Raw genomic sequence first — 12742 nt, forward strand, 5'->3', positions numbered from 1 at the left:
TTTTGATGATTTGCAATGTGTCTAGCACCTTGATTACTGCCAGGGACATTTGCTAAGAGCTATTGGAAACCAAACTAAAACCAAAGTCAATATACATGATATTTGTGGCCTAAAATCCTTAGTATTGCATGATTTCTCACTTTTAATTTTGTCTTTCTGAAATTGTCTAGTAAAACAGGAAACGTCTGCTTAAGTAAGTTTGTGTTGGTAAAATCAGGATATAACTAATAATCTTCTATTTAGCATAGCGCTTATTAAAGCAACATGGATTTGATCCCCCAACAGAATTTTCATGACTGTTCTGTTTTGTACAAATACATACAACTTTTATTTCATTAGACACGGAATCCCTCTTTATAATGTGTGGGTTTTGTTTTTCTACTTAGGACAATAGAGAAAATGGGATGTGCTGAGAAATTATTGAATAGGGAGATAAATGAAATTGAAAATAAACTGCTTAAGTCCTATGGGCAGGTTATATTCTAAGTGCAAATGCATTGCTTTAATCTTACTTTTATTATCTCAAAGGAATTTGAAGAAAGCATATCCTACCAGAATATAGGAGGATAGGGTGATTGTGAGAACTCTGCCATAGAACACCGTGATGGATGTTTTTTTTTTTTTTTCAGAGCCAAGCAAATAAAAAGTGGTGTTTATTTTTTTAAGCCACAATTTAACTTTATACTTTATGACATGTTATTAAAGATGAATGATTCCTCTTGGTAAGGATATTTGTGCCAGGAAATAACTCTTTGATGCTTGCATTAACAGACTTCCTTTGCCTAGAGAAGGGAAATAAAAATGAACCAAAGGACATTTCCAGAAAAAATAAGAAAGCTGTTTAAGAAGGCCATGACTCAGTTCCTAGGTGTGTATACTTTTCAACATCCTAGGAATTTTAATATAAAAAGCAAAATATGTTTTTTGAATTGCAGTCTTCAAAGAATTGCTATTGTTCCCCTTTGTCACAGTTAAAATCAGCGTTGGGAATGAAATTATAATTTGAGAAAAAAATATTACCCAATAAGAATGAATGTAGATGGTTAAATGATTCTTACTCAGTGTGATGTATAATGATGCATCAGGGACCCTTGTAAATTGTCATATGCCAATAAAATGTCATAAGTGGTAAAAAAAAAAAAAAAAAAAAAAAGAAAGGGCTTGCGATTGGAAACGTGCCTCTTTTGCAACTCAGAAGTCCCTCTCTCAGAGACTGAGAGCCATTCTCTTGAAATATAATCATCAAACAGATTAAAGCCTCTCTCCCAGTCTCGGTGGGAAGACAGAATTCTTAGACAACTGCCACAAACACAGCTGGCCTAATTGCATTTACAGTGACCAACTCTATTTTTACTTCACCTACTTCCAAGATCATACTCTTCCCCATCCCTCCTTTCCCTTTTATAATACCCAAATTAGCTCTGCACAGATCATAATGGAGCTCAGGTATTTCCTCTATCATGACAAATTACCTAATAAAATCTGTTCCTACTGCTTTACCTGATGTCTTGTTGTATTTGTCTGTGACATCACTGCAAGTGGAGATTCAAGGAGACCACATCCCTAAACTCCATCCTCTGCACCCAGCCCCTCCAAGGGCAGCTGAAGTCAGGAAGCAAGCAGGTAGAGGAATAACATTCAGCAGGTGCCCATGGCTAAGCACCTGCCCACAGGGTGCAACAGACTCATCTTCTGTGCACCCAAGTGTTGGACTACAGGCCAGAAACAGAAGTCTCTGGGCAGTGTAGTCTTTGAGACAGAGTTACTTTGCAAGAATTGTCTCCATTTTAGGATCATGACCAGTCAAAAGTATTCAAGGTGAGGAGAATCTGCACTCAGAGGCTTCTGGGAGCTGCAGACTGAACGTCTGCCTTCTCTGTACTCAGGGTTTCTGGGTAGTACAGCCATCCTGCCTGTGACCTCCTCCCACCTCTCTGAAAAGACTCCTGTGAGGTGTGGGCCCCTCAAGTTTCTGGGTATGCAGTTCTGTCACCACCTCACTACAGAGGCTCCAGGGAGCTATGTGCCCCTGGGTATTCTGGGTAGTGTAGTCTGGTGCTCTACCAATGCAGCCCTCATATTCACCTGGATCCTGCACCCACCCAGGGGACCTGGGGAGTATAGTCTGTTCTGCCCACCAATACTTCCTCCCACCCTCACCCCAAAAGGCTCCTAGAAGCTGTGCACTCCTAAGGAAGCTGGGTAGTATGCTTCAGTGCTCTGCCAATGTATCCCTGAACACAGGGGCACATTCACCTATGCATGCCCATAGATTCTGGACAGTCGTAGAGGTAGTCCAGTGTTTTACCCATGCAGTCCTCACTGTGATAGCCTCTGGAAGCTGCTGTCCTCTGGAATTCTGGGTAGTGTAGTCTGGTATTCTACCAATGCAACCCTCACATTCACCTGAACCCTGCCCCCACAGGGATGATAGGGAGTGTATTCTGTCATCCCAAAAGACTCCTGGGTAGTACACTTCAGTGTTCTGCCAACATAAACCTCACCACAGAGGCCCCTACGAGCCACAGGAGGCACAGGCCCCTGGAATATTCAGGCCCCAAAGATTCTGGGTAGTATAGTCTAATATTCTTCCTATTCAGCCCTCACAGCAGAGGATCTGCAGCCCTGGAAGCTCTGTGTGCCCTGGGATGGTGAGGGGTTTGGTCAGATATTGGGGTGATCACACATTACCTGAGGAGGGTGGAGGGTTAGGAACCTGGTCAGATATCAGATGATGGGTCATCAAGGGTGGGCCTTTGCTACATTTCAGTTCACAGGGACCTGTTCTGATAGCTCCAGAGCTTTCTGGGTCTGAGTGAAGCTGTCAAGCAGAGTGTGACTTTGCTTACAGAAATGACAGCTTCATGGTCAGTGGAGACTCCTCCAGAAGGTAGGATTCAGCCAAGGCCTGGAATAAAATGAGCAGTGAAAAGTAGTGGATCCTAGCATTTGAAATGTGTACCAGGTTCACAGAGGATGGACAGAAAGAGCAAAACTCAAGAATAGGGTTCAAAAAAAGGACAGGAAGGACCTAAGAGTTCTTGGAAGCCCTGAGTATGTAGAAAGAGGGCTGAGAATGAACAGGAGGAGCCCAGGGCAGCTGAGCCTGAATGCTGGTGCATAGAGAGCTGAGTAGCCTCACCAGTGTCTAAGGAGAGGGTTGAAGATAGGCAGAAGGGGCAGAAAGAGCTGATGTTTGGCAGGGAGGTTGATGGAAAGGCCCAAGGGTCAAAGAAAGGGTAGAGGGCAGAAAGCCACCTAGAGGACCCAGCTTATGGGAGGACCACAAGTGGGAGGTGGGGCTGGGCAATGGGCAGGCTGTGGGAGCAGGGTGGGACTGAAGAGCCTGGGGTACTAGGACTAGGGAGGGCCAGGAACAGGGCAGGACAGGGGATGGAGTGGAGTAGGGGGTGGCCAGGAGAGCCTGGGACAGAGGACGGGTGACAAGAAGAGCCTGAATGGGTGGGGAGCTGGGGCCATGGGAAAGACCAGGGAGAAACTGGAGGGCATGGGCCAGGGGAGGGGTCCTGGAGCAGCAGAGTGGCACAGTCCAAGGTCCCAGGGGCTGACACACAGAGAGACCAGGTGCACTGACTGCCAAGGTCTCTGTTGACAGTGCCTAACCCCATGCTGGCAGAATCCTTGAGGAGCCCAGGTGTGATCAGAGCCCTCAGGACTCCAGAGGCTTGGTGGGCGCACGAGGAATTTCCACCTGGGCAGGGAGAGGAGCAAGTGGAGACTCTGGGACATTACTGAAGAGACCCTCCAAAACCCAGGCTGCACCAGTCACTGGTCACCTGTATGCAGGTCAAGAGGTCAAGACTCTGATCTCCTCCCCTAGAGGTAAGTGTGGAGGAGAGCTAGCAGGGAGATCTACAAGACTTGACTGACTTGCTTCTTTACTCAAGTACCTGTGAGGATCATCAGAGAAATGATGTTTGTTCTGGTACTTTTTAACAGTTTTTCCCAAGTTTTCTGCTAGCCCTTTAAACACTTCAGCAAATTTCAAAGTGCTTTCCCATAAAGAGACTCTCCAGCTGCCGGTGTGAAAGGGCCAAAGGTATTTGCAGCTCCTTTATGCATGAGGAGACCCAGAGTTCTGCACTTCATGATGTTGAGCAGTTCTTAAGAGTGCCTCATTAGGGTCATTGCAGTTCAGATGTAGTATAGAAACCATCACAAGGAAGTGCTATTTTCACTTCTAAGGTTAGTTCTGTACAGCAGGAAAAGGACAGGTTTAAGGAGCCTCTGTGGTCCCACAGGGAGCCTCCCTGCAGAAGTACCCAGCCCAACACCCCTCACAGGAGGTCTGATGGAGCTCAGGGGCACAGAGCCTGGAGTCCTGGCAGGGCCAGATGCTGTGTGTACCCAGGATAGTGTTCCCTGCCTGTCTTCACTCAGAAGACTGAGTTTTCTTCTAACTACACTCAGCTGAATCAGCACATGGTCTGCTCCTGTCCACACTCAGTAGACTCAGAACATAATGCCCTCCTGTGTACCCTCAGCACATTCAGGACACAGTGCCCACCTGTCTATACTCAGCACATTCAGGACACAAAGCTCTCCTCCTGACTACACTCAGCAGATTCAGAACATAATGTCCTACTGTCTACACTCAGCTACTGCAAGACAGGCCTTTCTTTTTCTATCTATACTCAGCTAAGCATACAGTTTCCTCCTTTCTACACTCAGGAGACTCACATGATTCCATCCTGTCTACACTTGGCTGAATCAAAACAGTTTTCTACCATCTGCACTCACCACAATCAGGACATAGTTTCCTACTGTCTACACTGAGCTGACCCAGGACATGGATTCCTCTTGTCTATACTCACCTGATTCAGGATACTCATAGTGGACAAGATTAGGGTTAGGTAAAGGTTGGGGCTAGGGTCAGGACAGTGTCCAATTCCAGTACACTCGGCTGACTCAGGACACATTTTCCTCCTCTCTACTCTCAACCTGGCAGGATTTGTTTCCCTACTATCTACACTCAATGGACTATGTTTTCTTATGTCTACACTCAGCTGACTCAGGACACAGCTTCCTACTCTACCTTCTGCTGACTGAGAACACGGTTTTCTATTTATCACTTGACCCAGGACTCACTGTGCTCCCTCATGTCTACACTGGAAGCAGCAGGGCTCTGGTGCTGAATAGGAGGTGTGGATTCAGGCTGGATGCAGCCATTTGTCAAAGAGGGAAAGTGGAGGCCTCATTCTTGCTGGGTAAGCTCTAAACACTAACTTTATCCTAAACCAAGTCTCCATCCAAACTCAACCCTAAACCCAATGTGACTCTCTTCTCTCCTGGCTTCCCTGCTGCCCTGCCTGTGTCTGTCTGCTGCCCTGCCACCTCCCTGATTCCAGGCAGTTGAGCTGCCATGAAGGAGAATGTGGACAATGCCCTCACTTCCAGCCCTGGATTCTAGGCAGCCACATCTGTCCCCATATTAGGCCACTCAACAGTTCTCCCAGAGGAAAAGGGCTTTGCTGTCCACCCCCATGGGGACATCCTGTGGGTATGATGAGGGAGAAAACAGTGCCAGGAGAATACATCTGGAACTGCAGGGCAGAAGGACACTGTCACTGTGACTGAGAGTACTGGAAACACAAGACCAGGTGCACACTTTCCACTGTGACTGAGAGTACTGAACACAAAACCAGATACACACCATCCACTGTGAGAGTCCTGGACTTAGGACCAGGTGCACACTGTCCACTGAGAGTCCTGGGCACAAGACTGGGAGGATGTTGTCTACCGCAGTTCAGTCTTGGATATAGGTCTGGGTGCAATGTGGGTAAGATTCCTTAACACAGGACCAGGGGCACACTGTCCAATGTGACAGAATCCTGAACACACAGGGCTGGGTGTACCTACTGCAACTGAGAGTCCTCACCACATAGGAATGGATGCATATTGACTACTGCAGAGAGAGTCCTGGACACAAAACCAGGTAGAGTCTGTCCACTTTGAGAATCTTGGACATATTTAGCTGAGTAAACACTGTATACTGTGACTGAGTCCTGGACACAGTACTGGGATCATGTTGTCCACTGCAGCAGAGTCCTGGACACAGGGCTGGGTGGAGACTTCCACTGTGACTAAGAGTCCAGGATGCACAGGACTGGGTACATACACTGTGACTGAAAAGCCTGGACACAAAGGACAGAGTGCACACTGTCAACTGTGTCTAAGAGTCCTGGACACAGGGCAGGGTGCACACTGTTCACTTTGACTGAGAGTCCTGGACACACATATCTGGATGCACACTATCCTGTGACTTATAGTCCTGAACACAAAAGACTGACCACACACTGTTCACTGTGACTGAGAGTCCTGGACACACAGGACTGGGTATACATGTTCAACATGTGTGCAGAGTGCACACTGTCCACTATGAATGAGAGTACTGATCACCTGATCAGGTACAGTCTACTATGAGTGAGTGTTCTGGACACACAGGGCTGGGTGCATACAGTCCACTCTAAGAAACCTGGACACACAGGACTGGGTTCACATGTCCAACATGACTGAGATTCCTGAACACAAAGACACTGTGAGAGTCCTGGACAGGGCTGGGTGCGTACAGTGCACTGTGACTAGAATCCTGAGCACTGGACCAGGTACACACAGTCCACTATGACTGAGAATTCTGTACACATGGGGCTGGGTGTACAATGTTCACTGTGACCGAGTCCTGGCTACAGAATCAAGAGGACACTGTTCATTGTCACAGAATCCTGGACTGGGTGGAGCTCATCCACTCTGACAGTCCTGGACACAGGAACCTCACTGGATCCACAGGCCTGAAGTGGTCGCTGTTTGATGTAAGTTGATCCATTCTCACAGCAGCACTGCCCTCCAATTCAGTGAGCTGAAGGAGGCTTCCTGAAGGTAAACAGAGTGGAGGGGTGCCTCAGAGATCTCTGGAAGCAGCATCCTGTGTAGTCTGTGCAGTGACAGTCATCGCCCGCACCCCACCATGGTCTCTTATTCTTCTGAACCTGAATTTCAGACCTCAGGCCATTGTCTCCATGTGCCTGCAGTTTCCATGCTGTTGGCCAGGCTTAGGACTCTGCAGCGGTTCTGTGGAGCCCCAGCCTGGACAGCACAATTGTCCTGTGTAGGCCAGTGGAAGGACACACCCTGTGCAAGGACAGGCAGTACTTGCTTTCTGCAGGTGTGATGTGCACCTCCTTGTGCTCCAGCAGCTGACTGATAGATCTGGGGGAAGCTGCAAGTGACCAGATTGAGGTGAGAGAGGGAAAGGAGTAGGACTGGAGGCCAGGCTCTTATTTTTCTCTTGAATTCACAAAAGTTTGCAGGAAGGACCTTTGATAAAAAGAGAGGGGTGGGGGAGAGAGAGAGAGAGAGAAGGAGAAGTCAGAGACTCTCGGGACATTTGGAGATTTACCTGAGCAGCTTGAAGTCAGTTTCCACTCCTTTCTTTCTTTATCTCATAGTACTGCTTCTAATCATGGCATCGAGGAAGAAAGAAACAGCTTTTCCTTCTTCGTTTCTTCCATGACTTTCCATTCCTTTCAGTCTTCTTTTTCTCTTCAGGATCTCAACTGTATTCAATCATACTCAGCCAGAACGTGCTTACATGACCCAACAGCCTCAGCATCTGGAATCACTGCTTCCACAGGCCTCTGCACCTGCCTGCTTCTAATTTTGGAAGGTCTGAATTATCTTCTAATTTGTTCCCCCGATCCCACGTGGAATCTCTCTTCACAGGTCTGAGCACAATTTGATGTGTCTTCTGCCAACAACAGTGGTTAACTTCTCAGCCTGAAGACACATTTTATGTTATTCACATCCCATAAATGTCTGCTTTCTCTAATGTTGTTTCTTTGGTTATCATCACTCACTTCTCCTGTCTTCTGTCCTTCACTATCTCTTTCCTTATCTCTCATGATGAAGCAAGGCAGAGTGAGAGAAACTATTCAGAGTTCATGACATTATCTTTGGTAAAAACTACATATAAAATTATGTAATTCAAGGACAATCTTGTTATGACCCTTTATTGTTCTGTAACTTGCTTACACCTAACCCCAGGTTTGGGCCTATATACTTAATGATGTTCCCACTGGAAAAAAAAAAACTGGGAATGGAGGAAAGCATTTTTTGTGCGGTGTCAGAACAACATACCATTTTAATTTTATAATATACTGTATCTGCTGGTGTTATTTTTATACACTAAAGTGACAAGTTTTAGCAAAGTTTGAAACAAATAAAACATTCAACTTAAAAAAATCAAAGATGCTGGGGCTGTGAGGTACCATGCCCCATCCTCATGTCAACAAAAAATTATCTTATGCTCTTTGTCCCTCTCTCTTCCACTCTTTCCTTATTTAGCTTTCTTGAAAGACAGCATGAAAGAAACGTGACTGTCTTTCCTTCCTTTTCTCCCCAGTGTCTCCACGGTTTGGCTGATCATAGGCCTGTACTCCTGCCTCACGAGACCCCGCCTCAGCTGCTGGCAAAGCGGGACCACAGGCCACCCCTTCTTCTGCTGGTGCCTCAGGCCACCACTCCTGCTGCTGGTGCCACAGACTGCCACGTCTGTTGGTGGACATTTCTTCCAGTACCAACTCCAGCTCAATTCTCCACTAGCAAAAGAATCTGTGGATTACTAGCATCCCATACTGGGTTTTATTTTTTTCAGGTCATCATTCATCCATTCACTAGTTTATACTGCAGTCCTGAGAATCATTCCCAGCATTACACATCCCAGGGAATGGCTCTACCACTGAGCTCCATCCCCAGCCAGGGGAGTTTACCACCTCCAGGTAGAGGAGACTCCATATTCCTCAACAACATGACACTTCCGGGAAGAAAAGTAGCATGAAAGAGAGACACTCAACTTTTCCTTCATGGTTTCTTCCATGACTTTCCATTCTTCTCATCCTTTCTTTTTCTCCTTAGATTCCTGGCTGTGTTGCCCAAGCTAGGCTTCTATACCTGCACTAATGCACTCCCTAGTCCCACCTTCTGGAATTGCTAGTACCACAAGCTACCACCCGTACCTGATTCTGATTATGGAAGGTCAAAATTATCTTCTCACTTATTCATCCTGATAATGTACAAAAATTCTCTACACATATTTGAACACACCTTGATACTTCTGACACCAATCATAGTTAACCTCTCTGCTAGAAAAAAATTCTGCAGGTTAGGAGCATCATATGAACATTGTTGTGCCTTATTTTTATTTATTTTTTTCTTTTTGGTTCCCACATTCACTCATTTCTATATTGTATCCTGGGAATATAATCCCAGGCATCACACATTCTTGAGTCCTCTCCCAATCCCCAGGAGGTTAGCACTTCAATGTATACCGGACCCAGTGTTACCCAACAATGCTAAGCTCATAATTGTTTATTTCACTTAAGGATAAAGCCCAGATTTCTTTGATCTCCATGTTTGCATTTAAAGAAATAGCCCAGTGACTAGGGAGGCTGAGGCTGGAGAATATGAAGATGACAGATTCAAAGTGATCCTGGGCACCAACACCAGAACCTGTTTAAAATAAAACATAAAAGAGGCTGGTGCTGGAAAGTATCATGTGCTTATGTTCAGTTCTCATACATGTAAAAATCATTTTGTTCTCTTATTCCTCTTCCACCCTCTTGTTCCTTATTTCTCTATTTTGTGCTGCTTTTCTTTAAGGCAGCAAAAAAGAGAGAAACTCAACTTTTCTTCTGTGTCTTCAGTGCTTTCCATTCCTCTTGGCCCTTCTCTTTCTTCTCATGATCCTGACTTGGTTCACTCAGGGCTGGCTGGTACACTCCAATCATGTGCTCCACAGCTTCTGCTTCTGGAATTGCTGTTAATACATGCTACTAGAACTACTCATTTTCAATTTTGGAAGGTCAGAATTATCTTCTAATTAGTTCATCCTACTTATGCACAAAATTATCTTCAAAGATTTAACTTGTGTTCCCTTGAGCATATTGCGATATTTCTCCTGACACAAACTGTTACTGAATTATCCACCAGAAGGAAAATTTGCAGGCTTCTAACATCCAATAAACAGGAAAGAGTCTGAGGCACACAGAACTCATCTTGCTTGAAAAGGGGGCCCAGATTTCTTTTCTATCCATGTTCAACTTAAAAGAAACTCTATGCAGTGACAGGGAGGTCAAGCATGGAGAATGAAAATGTGTTATGCTCGCCGCGATCCTTGGCAACCTTGCAAGCATCCCATAAAAAATGTCCAGAAAGAAAGGTAGCATGAAGACAGAAGCTCAACTTTTTTAAAATTTATTTTTATTGTAAACAAATGGGATACATGTTGTTTCAGTTTGTACATGGAGTAACAGCATACCATTTGCATATTCATATATTTACATAGAGTAATGATGTTTGATCCATTCCGTTATTTTTTTCCTTCCCCCCACCCCTCCCACCTCTCTTTTCCCTCTATACAGTCCCTCCTTCTTCCATTCTTGTCCCACTCCCACCCCCCATTAAGTGTCATCATCTGCTTATCAGTGAGATCATTCCTCTTTTGGATTTTTGAGATTGGCTTATCTCACTTAACATGATATTCTCCAATTTCATCCATTTGCCTGCTAATGCCATAATTTTATTATTCTTTATAGCTGAGTAATATTCCATTGTATATATATACCACAGTTTCTTTATCCATTCATCAATTGAAGGGCATCTAGGTTGATTCCATAGTCTGGCTATTGTGAATTGAGCCGCTATGAACATTGATGTGGCTGTGTCTCTGTAGTATGCTGATTTTAAATCCTTTGGGTATAGGCCGAGGAGTGGGATAGCTGGGTCAAATGGTAGGTCCATTCCAAGTTTTCTAAGGAATCTCCACACTGCTTTCCAGAGTGGCAGCACTAATTTGCAGTCCCACCAGCAATGTATGAGTGTGCCTTTTTCCCCACATCCTCTCCAACACCTATTGTTGCTTGTATTCTTGATAATTGCCATTCTAATTGGGGTGAGATGGAATATTCGTGTAGTTTTGATTTGCATTTCTCTTGTTACTAAAGACGTTGAACATTTTTTCATATGTTTGTTGATTGCTTGTACATCTTCTTCTGTGAAGTGTTCCTTTGGTTTTTTGAGATTGGCGTATCTCACTTAGCATGATATTCTCCAATTTCATCCATTTGCCTCTAAATGCCATAATTTTATCATTCTTTATGGCAGAGTAATATTCCATTGTATATATATACCACAGTTTGTTTATCCATTCATCAATTGAAGGACATCTAGGTTGGTTCTACAATCTGGCTATTGTGAATTGAGCCGCTATGAACATTGATGTGGCTGTATCTCTGTAGTATGCTGATTTTAAGTCTTTTGGGTATAGGCCGAGGAGTGGGATAGCTGGGTCAAATGGTGGTTCCATTCCAAGGTTTCTGAGGAATCTCCATACTGCTTCCAGAGTGGCTGCACTAATTTGCAACCCCACCAGCAATGTATGAATGTACCTTTTTCCCCACATCCTCACCAACACCTATTGTTGCTTGTGTTCTTGATAATCGCCATTCTAATTGGGGTGAGATGGAATCTTAGGGTTGTTTTGATTTGCATTTCTCTTATTACTAGATATGTTGAACATTTTGTCATATATCTGTTGATTGCTTGTAGATCTTCTTCTGTGAAGTGTCTGTTCATTTCCTTAGCCCATTTGTTGATTGGATTATTTGTATTCTTGGTGTAGAGTTTTTTGAGTTCTTTATATATTCTGGAAATTAGTGCTCTATCTGAAGTAAGAGTGGCAAAGATTTTCTCCCACTCTGTAGGCTCCCTCTTCACATTACTGATAGTTTCCTTTGCTGAGAGAAAGCTTTTTAGTTTGATTCTATCCCAGTTGTTGATTCTTGCTTTTATTTCTTGTGCTATGGGAGTCCTGTTGAGGAAGTCTGATCCTAGGCCGAACTGTTGAAGATTTGGACCTACTTTTTAGAAGCTCAACTTTTCATTCTCTGTTTCTTCCATGAATTTCCAATCCCCTCAGTTACTTTTTCTCCATGGGGTCCTAAATTTGTCTCCCAGAGTAGCCTTCTACACATGTACCCACAAGGTCCCCAGCCTCGGTTCCTGTAGTCACTGGGACAACAGGCTATTACATCCATTCATTTCTAATTATGAAAGGTCTTAATTATCTTCTACTTTCTTCATCCTGGCCATATATATTTCTCTTCAAAGTTTAATTTACATTATCTTGACCACCCTTTGATATTTATTCTAACACCAACCATGATTAAACACTTTGCTACAAATGTTGGGTAGGTTAATTGCATCTCAAATCATTTTCTACTTTCTTCCTTCTCTCATCAACTCTCTCTTATTTCTCATTACTGCTGCCATACTTCATTCAGTAAAATTCAAACCCTAACTCTTAATTTCTTTTAACACAGGGTATTATGACTACTCATTTTCAATTTTGGAAGGTCAGAATTATCTTCTAATTAGCTTGGTCTAATCATGCAAAAAATTATCTTCGAAGATTTAACTTGTGTTCACTGCAATATTTATTCTAAATCTCTAACCCTAATGCTAACTCATGCCATAAATGCTAACCAAGAACGATTGCTAATCATACACCTAACCCCCGACCCCAAAACCTATCCTTAACCCTAACACTACCTACCTGCAGGTGGCAGCAGCTCCCACAGTCCAAGGACTCAGGTGCACAGCCAGATTCCTCTCCAGATGCCAGCTGAAAGCAGCATTTGGGTTCAACTTGAACTCAAATGAGAGGTCC

This window comes from Sciurus vulgaris (assembly GCF_902686455.1).
Source record: "Sciurus vulgaris genome assembly, chromosome: 7".
NCBI lineage: Eukaryota > Metazoa > Chordata > Mammalia > Rodentia > Sciuridae > Sciurus > Sciurus vulgaris.